Source organism: Sphaerodactylus townsendi, linkage group LG02, assembly GCF_021028975.2.
Source record: "Sphaerodactylus townsendi isolate TG3544 linkage group LG02, MPM_Stown_v2.3, whole genome shotgun sequence".
In the NCBI taxonomy this organism is placed as follows: Eukaryota; Metazoa; Chordata; class Lepidosauria; order Squamata; family Sphaerodactylidae; genus Sphaerodactylus; species Sphaerodactylus townsendi.
The window spans coordinates 117,169,614-117,181,614 of NC_059426.1; the positions used below are offsets into that span (position 1 = coordinate 117,169,614).

Consider the following 12,001-nt stretch of genomic DNA (forward strand, 5'->3'; position numbering starts at 1 on the left):
CACACTTTTCCAGACATTGCAGAAGGCTTTGGGACAGAACACAGTTAATACTGAGAGGTTTAGGACAATTGAGGGGGGAGTAAACATCTTTCTTGCACTAGCCTTTTGAAATTTCAGCATAAAGCAAAAGATCTACCTCCCCCTAAATTCTTTGTACTTTGCAGAGATAGTTGCATGATCTCAGATTCTTCCATTTGTGACAGGCAGCTGGGAAATTAGGAGAAAGCACAATGTACTTGGTCACCTCCTGGGGCAATTAGACCGAACTGCCATTTGCCTAGACACAACATTGCCCCCATTGCAGATGATTCTCTCCCACAAAGAAAACACCCGAAATCATAATCTCTCCACTTCTCAGTGCGTCGGGAGGGAACAATGGATTTGGTTCAACCCAACAGGACCCCTCATAATGATCTGGGGCCCCAGCAAGGCTTATTTTGCCTGGGTACTGATGCTGGCTTTGATAACTGTCGTGCCAAACATTTTAAATTTCAGTTGCCAAAAGTGCCAGCTACAGTTCTGGCTGACTGTATTGGTTTAAGACAATAAAGCTACAGTACAGCCATTATGACATCAAGCAACATTTTTGGATGAATTTAATTTCACATCTTGAAAGCACAATAGGACACATCACAAGCACCCTCTGTTTATTTTAGCCCACACATTTATGTGGGCTGAGTCCACTTGTCTGATGAAAGCCCATGCAGAAACTATTCAGATGCTTTCCTATGAAACTGAGTGGCTTGATGTCGCTCCTTTTTTCCAGTGACATTTAAGAATTCCACACCATTGTTCTCCTGGTAGCTTATTCAGAATAACCATATGGAAAAATAAAAGCAGCTACAAATAAAAATCTGACTCCAGTTAACGAAATAGAAGTATATTGTACAGATGTCAATAGAAATACAATTTCATGTCTAGTGTCCGGGAACTGCCTTTAAAATGATTCAATCCAAAGCTGAAGCATTGGGGATTATGAATGAATTTTTGTATATCACTACAACTTACCTTAGGCCAAAGAGGATGGGGCCCCTCAAATATGGAGATTTTCCAAGACCCATGTACCTTCCCAAGTCTCACCCACTGCAGTGCTCCTCCAATCTGATTTATCCCAATTCCACCTTTGGTAGTCCACGTTATCCATGGGAACACTTCTAAGACCACACAGAGGGCTTGGCTATTGTCTCATGGGGATACCATACCTAGATACTGGACCGGAGAGTTCACGATGGTGTGTTAGCTTAACTGGCAGAGTTAAGTGAGGGTTTAGAGAAACTCCAGAGCTTACTCTGTCCCAAGCCAGTGTGAATCCCTTTGGAGTTAAGCAGAGGCACAGCTGGGCCAAACTGCATCCAGTGCACAGTCTATATTTTCCGCCCCCCCATGGCCCCCCGTGGCGCCCCCCTTCCCCCACTTACCTTGGTTCCTTTCCTTTTCCTAGAACTTTTTCAGGCTGAAAAAAAGGCCTATTCACAGTTCAGGCTTAAAAATGACCTGATGGGAACTATACTTCCCAGGAGACATTGTGAGCCCTAAGATCTCCTGGGAACTGTAGTTCCTTAGGCCGTTTTTAGCCTGTACTGTGAACAGGCCGCCACTGAAGTTAAGGGTGAGTGTTTTAGGAATCATATTGGAAAGGTTTACCCTAAAGGTTTATCCTAAACCTTTCTGTATTGGAAAGGTTTACCTTAAACCGAGACACCTTTGCATGTGTGAAGCTCTATCTAGAAACTGAAACTGCCCTTTAAGTGAAACTGCATTTGATCTGTAACTTCTAAGTAATACCTTCCTAACAAACCAAAAATGCTTAAAAACCTCTCTGTAGTATCAAATTGAGAAGAATGCTTGTAAATAAAATCTAGTTTTGTTTTATCTCTTAAAAAGTCTCTCAGAGTTCCATTGTTCCCTCAGAATTGGTAGCAGCTTTTTTTTTTTGGACAGGAATTTTTCATAAAGGGCTTGTGTGTTTGTGTGAGTGGGGCATGCCTAGGCTAAAGACAGCTATCAAACATCCATCCACTACACATTCCCCCTTGTTGGGCCTCTGTCAAGGTGGAGTGTGTTGCACTCAGGGCTGTTGCTTTCCCTCATGCTCAGTATGCAAATTTTCCCAGAAGCATCAGCATCAGCAATAGAATGCTATACTAGATGGAGACAAATGACTTTCCTGAGGCCACCAAGTGAGTGCAAGAAAGAGGTGGGATCTGAGTCCCAAGCACCAATCCCCACTAAACTTTTCCACTATCAAACTCCCAATCCTTTTGTCAGAGAGTATCCATCTTAAAACACTTTTCCAGCCTGAGCTATTTTTCTGCTTCTTGCAGGTACAGAGTGCACTACCCCATAGCAGTCTATCTAAAGGACATGTTCCCAGGCAGGGCTTAACTAAATTAGTTTACTCATTCCCAGGAAAGTTCTATGATTGGTTGTGGAGGGTCAGCAGGTTAAGGACAGCTTTTCTATTGGGTAGCTAGTGGGAAGAATAGTCTCTTCTCTTTTTTCCCCTTCTACCTCCTTGCTGTTAGAAAGACACTTGCATTAAGCTCTGGAAATTGTATGCCTCAAGAACAAACTAACCTGTGTTAGGACTTCAGTAAGTAGGCAGCCAATTAGGTTTGTTATTTTTTTTCTATTTATCTTGTCATCACCAAACAATATGTCTTTTAAAAATATCTTTCTCTAATAAAGCTCTTTTTAGCTTTCCACTGTGTGAGATTACTGGGGCCAAACCCAGGTGAGCCTGGTTGCGCTACTGCCCCCTGGCTGGCCTAATATGATACCTTTGACCAGCATATGCTTCTGTGGTGAATTGCAGCCATGCTTCATGTGTGGCTTGCTCTGCCTCCCCATGACTTCTTAAGACTGCAGAGACAAAAAAATTTAGTCTCATAAAGTAATTCTGCAAACATCACTTCATCACACAAGACATAATTTGTTGAAGCAGCGGCTTACTCGCGAGTAGGTCACCTTGCAGGATGCAATGCAAACAAGAACCGAAAGACACACAGTCACCAGTGCAGTTCTGTTTATTGCTAACTACTGTCAAAGTGCTCCGCCAGACCACAGGTGTTTCCAGGCACACTTTACCCTGTAGTCTGTGCCAACTATATACAATTGAAGTGTCAAACAGGTTCCCATATCTTCTCTGCTTTTGCACACGGTACAGTTGTTCACACAGCCCTAATTATGTACACAGCGCCTGCTGGAAGGAGGGTCCACCTGTCATCTAGATTTTGTCCATCTAAACACATGTTCTGACACCCCTTCTTCCAAAAATCGGTATGACAGACTTTACATATTTACAGTTGATACCGACATCACATTCCGCCGCTTCCACAAAAGCTGCATATTTTTCTTTTGCAGTAGGCTTGATTAAGGCGTCAGCTACATTCAACTTAGAATCTACGTATTGCAGCTTAATAAACCAGCTTTGTACCAATTCCCGTACCTGTTCATATTTCACGCCTATGTACTTAGTTCTAGCCTTTAGGTTTTCGGTTTCTGCCAGATGAATGGCTGTCTGTGAATCCTCCAACACTGGTATTGGTTGATGAACAGTTTCCCCTAGCTCTGACAACAATGCCTTTATCCATAACAGTTCGTTGCATGTTTCAGAGATGGCACAGAACTCGGCCTCAGCAGTCGATAGACTGACTGAGGTCTGTCTATGGGACTGCCAGGATACTGGTACATTGGCATAGGTTATTACAAAACCTGTGCATGACTTGTGGTTCTCACCGTCAGCAAATGAGCTATCAGTTGTAGCACATAGCATGTTACTCTGTTTATCAGCTTTGACCAGTAACCCTAGTTCAGCAGTGCCATTTAGATACCGTATCACACGAGTCAGACCTATCCAGTCATGCTGCAAAGGTTTAGCAGCATGACGGCTTAGAATGCTTACAGCATAAGCCAGGTCTGGTCGCGTCCAGTTTGCAATGTGGAGTAAACTTCCTAACAGAGACCTGTATAGTTCTGGATCACTACACAGTTCTTGCATCGACTTCTTTACAGAACTCCACAGTCATTGGTGTTACAGCAGTTTTTCTGCGATCTAAAACAGCCTTTTAATCTATGGCTTCTATTTCTTTCTTCTGGCACATAAAGAAGCCTTTGTTGCTTTACTTGTCTGATATCTATGCCTAGGTAGTGGGTTATTTCACCCAGGTCTTTGACCACAAAGGTTTCACTCAGTTCTTTATAGATGTTGTCAGCCTGCTGGTCAGTTTTGTACATACACATATGTCATCAACATAAACCAGTATGATCTCTCTGTCTGATGCTTGACCCCTCACATATACACATGCATCAGCAGAGGTACGATGAAACCCACACTCTTTCAGCTTTGCATCTAAGCAGCAATACCAGTTCCTGCCACTTTGAATCAGGCCGCATAGGGAACGCTGCAGCTTATAAACCATTTTGGGTCATCACCTCAGAACCAAAGCAGGGGGCCTATATAGACGCTCTGCCTTAATGGGGCATTTAGGTAAGCACATTGGAAATCAAAATGGCGTAACCTCATGTCATATTTGCTCGCTAGAGCAAGGACAGACCGTAAAGATTCTGGCCTGGCTGTGGGGGAATACCCTTTTTCTTCCTCAGGTTTTTCTTGGGCAAAGCCCCGAGCAACAATTCTAGCTTTGTAAATCAATCTATTGTCGGGCAACAGCTTTCTCCTGAACACCCATTTAGAACCAATCACTTTCTGTTTCGGGGGTGCAGTTACTTTTGAGGTGCCAATCAGGTGCCCATGTCTTATCTGACTTTGCACACGGTACAGTTGTGCACACAGCCCTAATTATGCACACGGCACCTGCTGGAAGGAGTGTCCACCTGTCATCTAGATTTTGTCCATCTAAACACATGTTCTGACATAATTAACTTATGGAATTCACTGCCTGAGGTGTGCTGATGGCTACTTGCTGAAATTACTTTTTAAAGTCTTAAGAAGATTTCACAGAGGATAGGTTTATCAACAGCTAACCGTGATAGCTAAATGGAACCTTCATGTTCAGAGGCAGTACCTATTAATTAACAGATGATTATGGAACAAGCGAAGGTCATCACATTGATTTTTACTGGGGTGAGGTAGTGGTTAGGTAGAGTTGGGGATTCAATGATCTGGGCACGAGTAGCTGAAACATGAAACTTATACTCTTCGCATTCATTTCATATAGTCCTACACCACAATTGCAGGGACTTTTCCTTTCAATGTCTATAAATAACATTTTCTTCATTTCACATCTCAACTAATTGCATAAACATTCTGTTCACTCCAGAGCAGATCCTGAACCAATGTTTTTAGGTTAGTACTTTTAAATTTTAAATTAAGGAAAAAATATGGTTTATATATATGGGATTCAGTAGACAGCTGTAATGGATGGAAATTGCATCAATTCTTTTCTGTGTGATAGTAGTAGCTAAAGTATCTGAACTTCATATAATCCTGTGTGATAGTAGTAGCTTAAGTATCTGAACTCCATGTAGTCGGAGGCAGCAATATAACCTCACCTGTTCAAAACATCTTCAGTCGAAATTGTTCAGTAAGTATGTAGAAAGGGACTGCAGCCTAACAAGCTTAGATGCAGGATACAATGCTCAGTTGGTACCCAATGATGAAAGTGGCATTTAAAACACATTTCTGTATTCCTCTCCTCTGATTTACTATAAAGATTATGCTTGTTGCACACTGAAGAACTTGAAATACTATTGTTTCAGGCATGTACACATTTCAATGGCCAAATACTTATCAAAGTTTAAATGTGGAACACAAGTGTACAATCTTCAGATTGTAAACCCCTTTGAGTGTCCTTCCAGGAGAGCAAGGGGAGATATAAATCCAAGCAACTCCTCTTCTTGTTCTTCTTCTTCGCATTAGGAAGAACATTCTGATGGTCAGGGCTGTTCGACAGTGGAATTCACTGCCTCGGAGAGTAGTGGAGTCTCTCTTTTTCTTTTGGAGGTTTTTAAATAGAGGCTGGATGAACATATGTTGGGAGTGCTTTGATTATGTATTCCTGCATGGCAGGGGGTTGGACTTTCTGGTCTCTTCCAACTCTATGGCTCATTCTGCACATGCAGAATAATGCACTTTCAAACTGCTTTCAGTGCTCTTTGAAGCTGTGCAGAATAGCAAAATCCACTTGCAAACAGTTGTGAAAGTGGTTTGAAAATGCATTATTTTGCGTGTGCGGAAGGGGCCTATGATTCTATGAGTGGTGAGTGTGGAATGTTCACACTGTTAACAATTAACTATGCAGGAAGATGAGGGGATGGTTTTGAGGTGTCTTTTTAAGTTTTCGAAGTTTGCATTTGATATTTTGTTATACAGAATAGAATAGAATAGAATAGAATCTTTATTGGCCAAGTGTGATTGGACACACAAGGAATTTGTCTCCGGTGCATATGCTCTCAGTGTACATAAAAGAAAATACATTTGTCAAGAATCATAAGGTACAGCACTTAATGATTGTCATATAGGTCTAGTAAGCAATCAGGAAACAATCAATAGTAATAAAAACATAAAATGTAAAATCATAAAATAAAATGAAATGTCAGCACAGGCTATAGTCATACAGTCATAATTGGGAGGAGATGGGTAATAGGAATGATGAAAAAAGTAGTGCAGTAATTATATAATAAATATATAATAAATAGTTTGACATTATCGAGGGAATTATTTGTTTAACAGAGTGATGGCATTCGGGAAAAAACTGTTCTTATGTCTAGTTGTCTTGGTGTGCAGTGCTCTGTAGCCACGCTTCGTGGGTAAAAGTTGAAACAGTTCATATCCAGGATGCGCAGGGGTCAGTAAATATTTTCACAGCCCTTTTAGACCCGATTAGCAGTATACAGGTCCTCAATGGAAGGCAGGTTAGCAGCAATTGTTTTTTCTGCAGTTCTGATTATTCTCTGAAGTCTGTGTCGATCTTGTTGGGTTGCAGAACCAAACCACACAGTTATAGAGGTGCAGATAACAGACTCAATGATTCCTCTGTAGAACTGTATCAGCAGCTCCTTGGGCAGTTTGAGCTTCCTGAGTTGGAGCAGAAAGAACATTCTTTGTTGTGCTTTTTTGATGACATTTTTGATATTAGGTGTCCATTTTAGGTCATGAGATATGATGGAGCCTAGAAATTTAAAGGTCTCTACTGTTGATACTGTGTTGTCTAGTATTGTGAGAGGAGGTAGGATGGGAGGGTTTCTCCTGAAATCTACCACCATTTCTACGGTTTTAAGTGTGTTCAGTTCTAGATTGTTCCAGTGGCACCACGAGGCTAGTTGTTCAACCTCCCGTCTGTATGCGGTTTCATCGTTGTCTCGAATGAGACCAATCACTGTTGTATCATCTGCAAATTTCAGTATTTTAACAGATGGATCATTTGAGATGCAGTCATTGGTATACAGAGAGAAGAGAAGTGGTGAAAGTACACAGCCTTGGGGGGGGCCCTGTGCTCATTTTACAGGTGTCTGATAGCCGTATTTGTTCATTTTCAAACTTGCTTCCTTTTTGTTAAAACTGTACCGATTCTTATATATACCAATGGCTTCCCTGTGTAATCTGATAAAGTAATGGCTGGACCTGTCAAGCACTTTTGTTTCTTCAAATAAGATTGTGTGTGCTGTTTCAGTTAGTATATGTTCAGCCACTGCAGATTTCTCAGGTTGGCAAAGTCTTCAGTGTCTTTCATGTTCCTTGATTTTTATGACTTTTCTTTTGAATGTGGTTCCCTATAGATCATTTGCACCTATTGGACAATGCCTGTGACACTATTAACTATAATTAAATTCTCCTCCTTCCACAAGTTGAAATTGTTATGCTAGTCAAGCATGAGAAATGTCAGCAAGCCCTTCAGAAATGAGCAACCAAAGTAGAAAAGTTTAGTATACAATGCAACCCTAACCAGTTTACAAATGCTTTCTACATTTTTATTCTTAAAAAATATTCCATGTGAGTTGAACAGTTCCCTTCTTCATTGCTTGAATGCAGCGTTTTAAACTTCACCACAGCAAAGTCATATCCCATTTATTATGCGGAGTTACCACATTGTCTCTTTAGAAAGACTTGATATTTTCATGAGCCAAAGATTGCCTTTTCTTGATAAAAAAAAACATCCCAGTGTTTTGAACAAGAGTAAAAACCCTTAAGGGGAATCCCAAATCCTCCAAGTTTCATGACACACCAACTATAAGCCACTTCTAGTCTGTCAGGAATTGCCTGCATTTAGCCCCCAACCAATAGCAATTGGCTGCAGATTGAGACCACAGAATGTGTGTAGAATGAAGAGATTCATCACTTTGCTTCATCAGTATATTAATGACACGTCACATCATCCTTTTAATGATCTTAGCAGCACTGGCGTTCCTGCCTAGGGACATGGGGTACCCCTTGTCCCCGGGCACATCGATTGAGGTCACATGGGGGGCGCCAAAACATCCTCCTACAGAGCAAGGGATTGAGCAAGCCCTAGAAAGCAGGCACTGAAGCAGCAGACTGCTCCCAGTGCCTGTCGTAGCCCCGCCCACTCTGTACGGTGGCCTGGAGTGTCCAGGGGGCGGGGGAGAAGTCCCACTGGGCTCCCAGGAACAGGACTGGGGAGCTCCGCCTCCCCTCCCTCTAACCCAGCATGCCTTATTCGCCTTAAATTAAGTGTGGCATTTCTCAGAAGCCTTCTCCCCGGGGCAGGTACAGGAAAAGGCAAGCTGAGCAGGGAGCCCAGAAGCAGCAGCAGAACTGAAGATGATGCTGACGTTTGCTTGGTAAACCTTCAGATGGGGGTGACTTGTGAGAGGTTTACATGCTTAAAAGTTAATTCCCCTTGCACTGGCTTGGAGCTGTTTCTCAGGCTAGCAGCCTACCTCACAGGGTTGGTGTGAGGACACAATTAGGAAAGTGGTGGGGAGAGAGCCATGCCTGTTTTGCTGGGGGTAGGAGGTGATTTGTCAGAGAGGATGCTGATGTTTGCTTGGTAAACCTTCAGATGGGGGGTGACTTGTGAGAGATTTACATGCTTAAAAGTTAATTCCCACTTGCACTGGCTTGGAGCTCTTTCTGAGGCTAACAACCTACCTCATAGGGTTGGTGTGAGGACACAATTAGGAAAGAGAGTTGGTGGGGAGAAAGCCATGTATGTTTTGCTGGTGGTGGGAGATGTTTTGTGAGCTGGTGCAAAAAATCATTGTTTGGTCGTTGTGGGGGAGGGTGGTCATCCATACCTGGGGTGGGGGGGCACCAAACTCAGATTTTGTCCCCGGGCTCCAGTTTGCCTAGATTCGTCCCTGCTTAGCAGTTTCAAATACTGACTGAATAGAAGCTGAAGCCCAGTAGGACAGGGAAATCTCAGGAAGATGATGAGCAGTCACCCACCACCATCCAGTAGATTTCTAGCCAGGCATCAATGGAACCAACTGTGAGCAATCTCTTAGGGCACTTTTGCGCATGCAGAATAATGCAATTTCAATCAATTTTCAATGCACTTTCACATTGTTTGCAAGTAGATTTTGCTATTTCGCACAGATGCAAAGTGTATTAAAAGTGCATTATTCTGCATGTGTGGAAGTGCCCCTAGATACAACTATGGTCTTAAAGCTATTCCACTACCCCTTAATTTAAACAGCTGACAGGATCAACAGCATGCAATTGTTATTCGTCTTTAAACAGAGATAATTAATCAAGGCCAAAAGTGTCACCCTTAGTCTCATGCTCAGGTTGAAAGCCAGACAGAAAAGAGAAAAAGAAAAGCTGGAGATGGAGATGGAGCAGATCTAGGGAATGCAGATCTAGGGAAATTAACATTAAACTGCATGAAAAGACATTCCAAACAACACTGCCAGAAAATACTGTGGTTTTTATTATATTGGGGAAAGATTGTTCACGATTGTGGACCAGGAGCTAAAATGTTGGCTATGGATTTTTTGTGAGTTGATAGCATGCTTTTAACTTTTTAGAATCACAATTGAACCACAAGAACCAATTGGCCACTGACCATATTTCTGGGCAGAGACTTTGTTAGGTCTTTAAGAGTTAGGTGCTGATCTAGGCATTTTTGAACTCAAATTAATATGACAGTAGCCTCTGATCTAGGCTAGAGCATTTTTAGTGCAACAGAGATAGAAACTGGAGAAATAGTCCCAGCTGGAACATATAGTCCACCCCAGACAAATGTTTAATGGGCAGGCTAGCTCATAAAGCATAATGCATAACCTGTTCCTTACTCAAGACCTTCTGAGCATAGGCACTTGTATTCAATCCATCCTAAATCTTAATTCTAATACATACTGCAGTAATGATTCGGTTGTTTTTCAGTACTATGATTCCATGTTGTTCTAGTCATGATGAGATGGAGGAATCACCTGGGGGCAGTTAATTATGTGGTATTTTCCCCATGCAACATATTATGGGTCTCAGCCACGTGGTTACTCGAAAACGTATTATCATAGCAGCAGAAGATCACACCATGGGGAAATAATTTCCGGGAAATTACTTCCACACCGCTGTGGCTACGTAGAATTGTCCCCATTCTTCCATATGGTAGACTTATGGCTAAACTGCAGTACCATTCCCTCTCTCTCTCACGACCTTGTTCTCAAGAAACAATGGCAGTAGCCCGAAGAAGCTACGTCGCGTGAAGGAAAAGCAGCTTATTTCATTTCATTGTCTCGGTAAACAATTGTTGAATTTAACATCACTGACACAGTCCCGCATTTGGAAAAAAGATGACCACGGGGGAGGGGATCGTCGCTCTGATAAAAAATGCACTTGTTTTTATCCAGTGCATAATATCTTAGGACTGGCTGTCTCGAATCCATTATTTCCTTATGTTCGCTTGTGTCGTTGGATGTACTTTACTCCCCGGTTTCAACGGCGGCACTTCCAGCGAGATGCACACCGTGGAGCGCGGGAATCGCTCCACAACCACGGTTACCGCGGCGGCGCAACTCGCTCCCGCGTCAGAGGTAGCAGAGCACTGAGGACAGGGCCGGAGCTCCGCCGCTATCTGAGTTGCCAGCGGACAGGGCGGCCCTCCCCAACTCGCGCTGCCACCGTGGGCACTCCCGGACTCGGCTCATCTTCCCTACAACGTTTAAAAGAAGGCGGTGCTTAAGGAGCGGCGGCGACGGTTCACTTGGCTTGCGTGCCGCCGGCGCTCTGCCGCCGTTGCCTCAGAGGCTGAAGTTCCACCCGCGTGGAGCTTCCACAGCAGTCGCCTTTCATTGGCTGCCTCCCTCCTAGCACGCGCGTTGACGCCACGCCCCCTTTGGCTCCCTACTCTGTCTTTGAGCCGCCGAGGGCGCTCCGCCCCAATCGGCGCGCCCTCGTTTTTCCGCTCAGTTCCTCAGCTCGGCTTACTTCTCCTCCCCTTGTCGTTCGGCGCGCGCGCGCGGGAGCGAGCACCCTCTCGCGCCCCCTCCTTCTAGGCTCTGTCAGTGTCTCGCGCTCCTTCGGTTTGCTGGAAGCTCCGTTAAACAGCGGTGGCGGCGGGTTCCTGTTTCCGTCTGTTCCTCTCCCACCTCCCTCAGCCTTTCCTCACCAGTCATATCCTTCTCCCTCGGCGCGTCTCTTCAGAGGGGAGCCGGCGTCGGGAGAGGTGGCCACAAACCAAGCGGACCTTGCGGGCGGCGCCGAATCGCGGTAAGGCGAGGTTGTGTGTGTTTGTGTGCGCGGAGGGGGAGGGGGTGTCTGTGGGGCGCTCGTGGCTCTGGAGGGGATGCTCAGCGCGGGCGGGGGGGGGCTCCGCTTCTAGCTTCCACTCATCCCTCCTCCTCGCGGGCCTGGTGCGGCAGCAGCTGCAATTGCTGACTCGGGGGACAGGGTGGGAGGAGGAGGAGGAAGGAGAGAGCGAGCGAGCACCTCTCGGTGCGGAGACTGCCTGGCTTTGGAGCTTCTTTGGTGGCTCCTGGAACGAAGTGCTCCGAGAGAGAGACGGGCATGCTCTCCTGCTGCCTGGGGCCTGGGCTCGCCAAGATGGGATTGAGGGTGCTTCAGGTTGGCTGGCAG

General features: G+C 44.4%; 1 protein-coding gene across 2 annotated transcripts in view; it reads left to right on the top strand.

The window, feature by feature from the left end:
• Window positions 1-11,357: 11,357 nt before the first annotated feature.
• The window catches only part of FUT8 (fucosyltransferase 8), a 108,102-nt gene continuing 107,458 nt past the window's right edge, over window positions 11,358-12,001 (top strand). Inside the window, exon 1 of one of the 2 annotated variants that reach the window (XM_048484399.1) lies at window positions 11,358-11,635. The gene's annotated coding sequence lies outside the window, so the exon portion shown is untranslated. The remainder of the gene's footprint in view (window positions 11,636-12,001) is intronic. The other variant, XM_048484398.1, reaches the window with a different exon arrangement.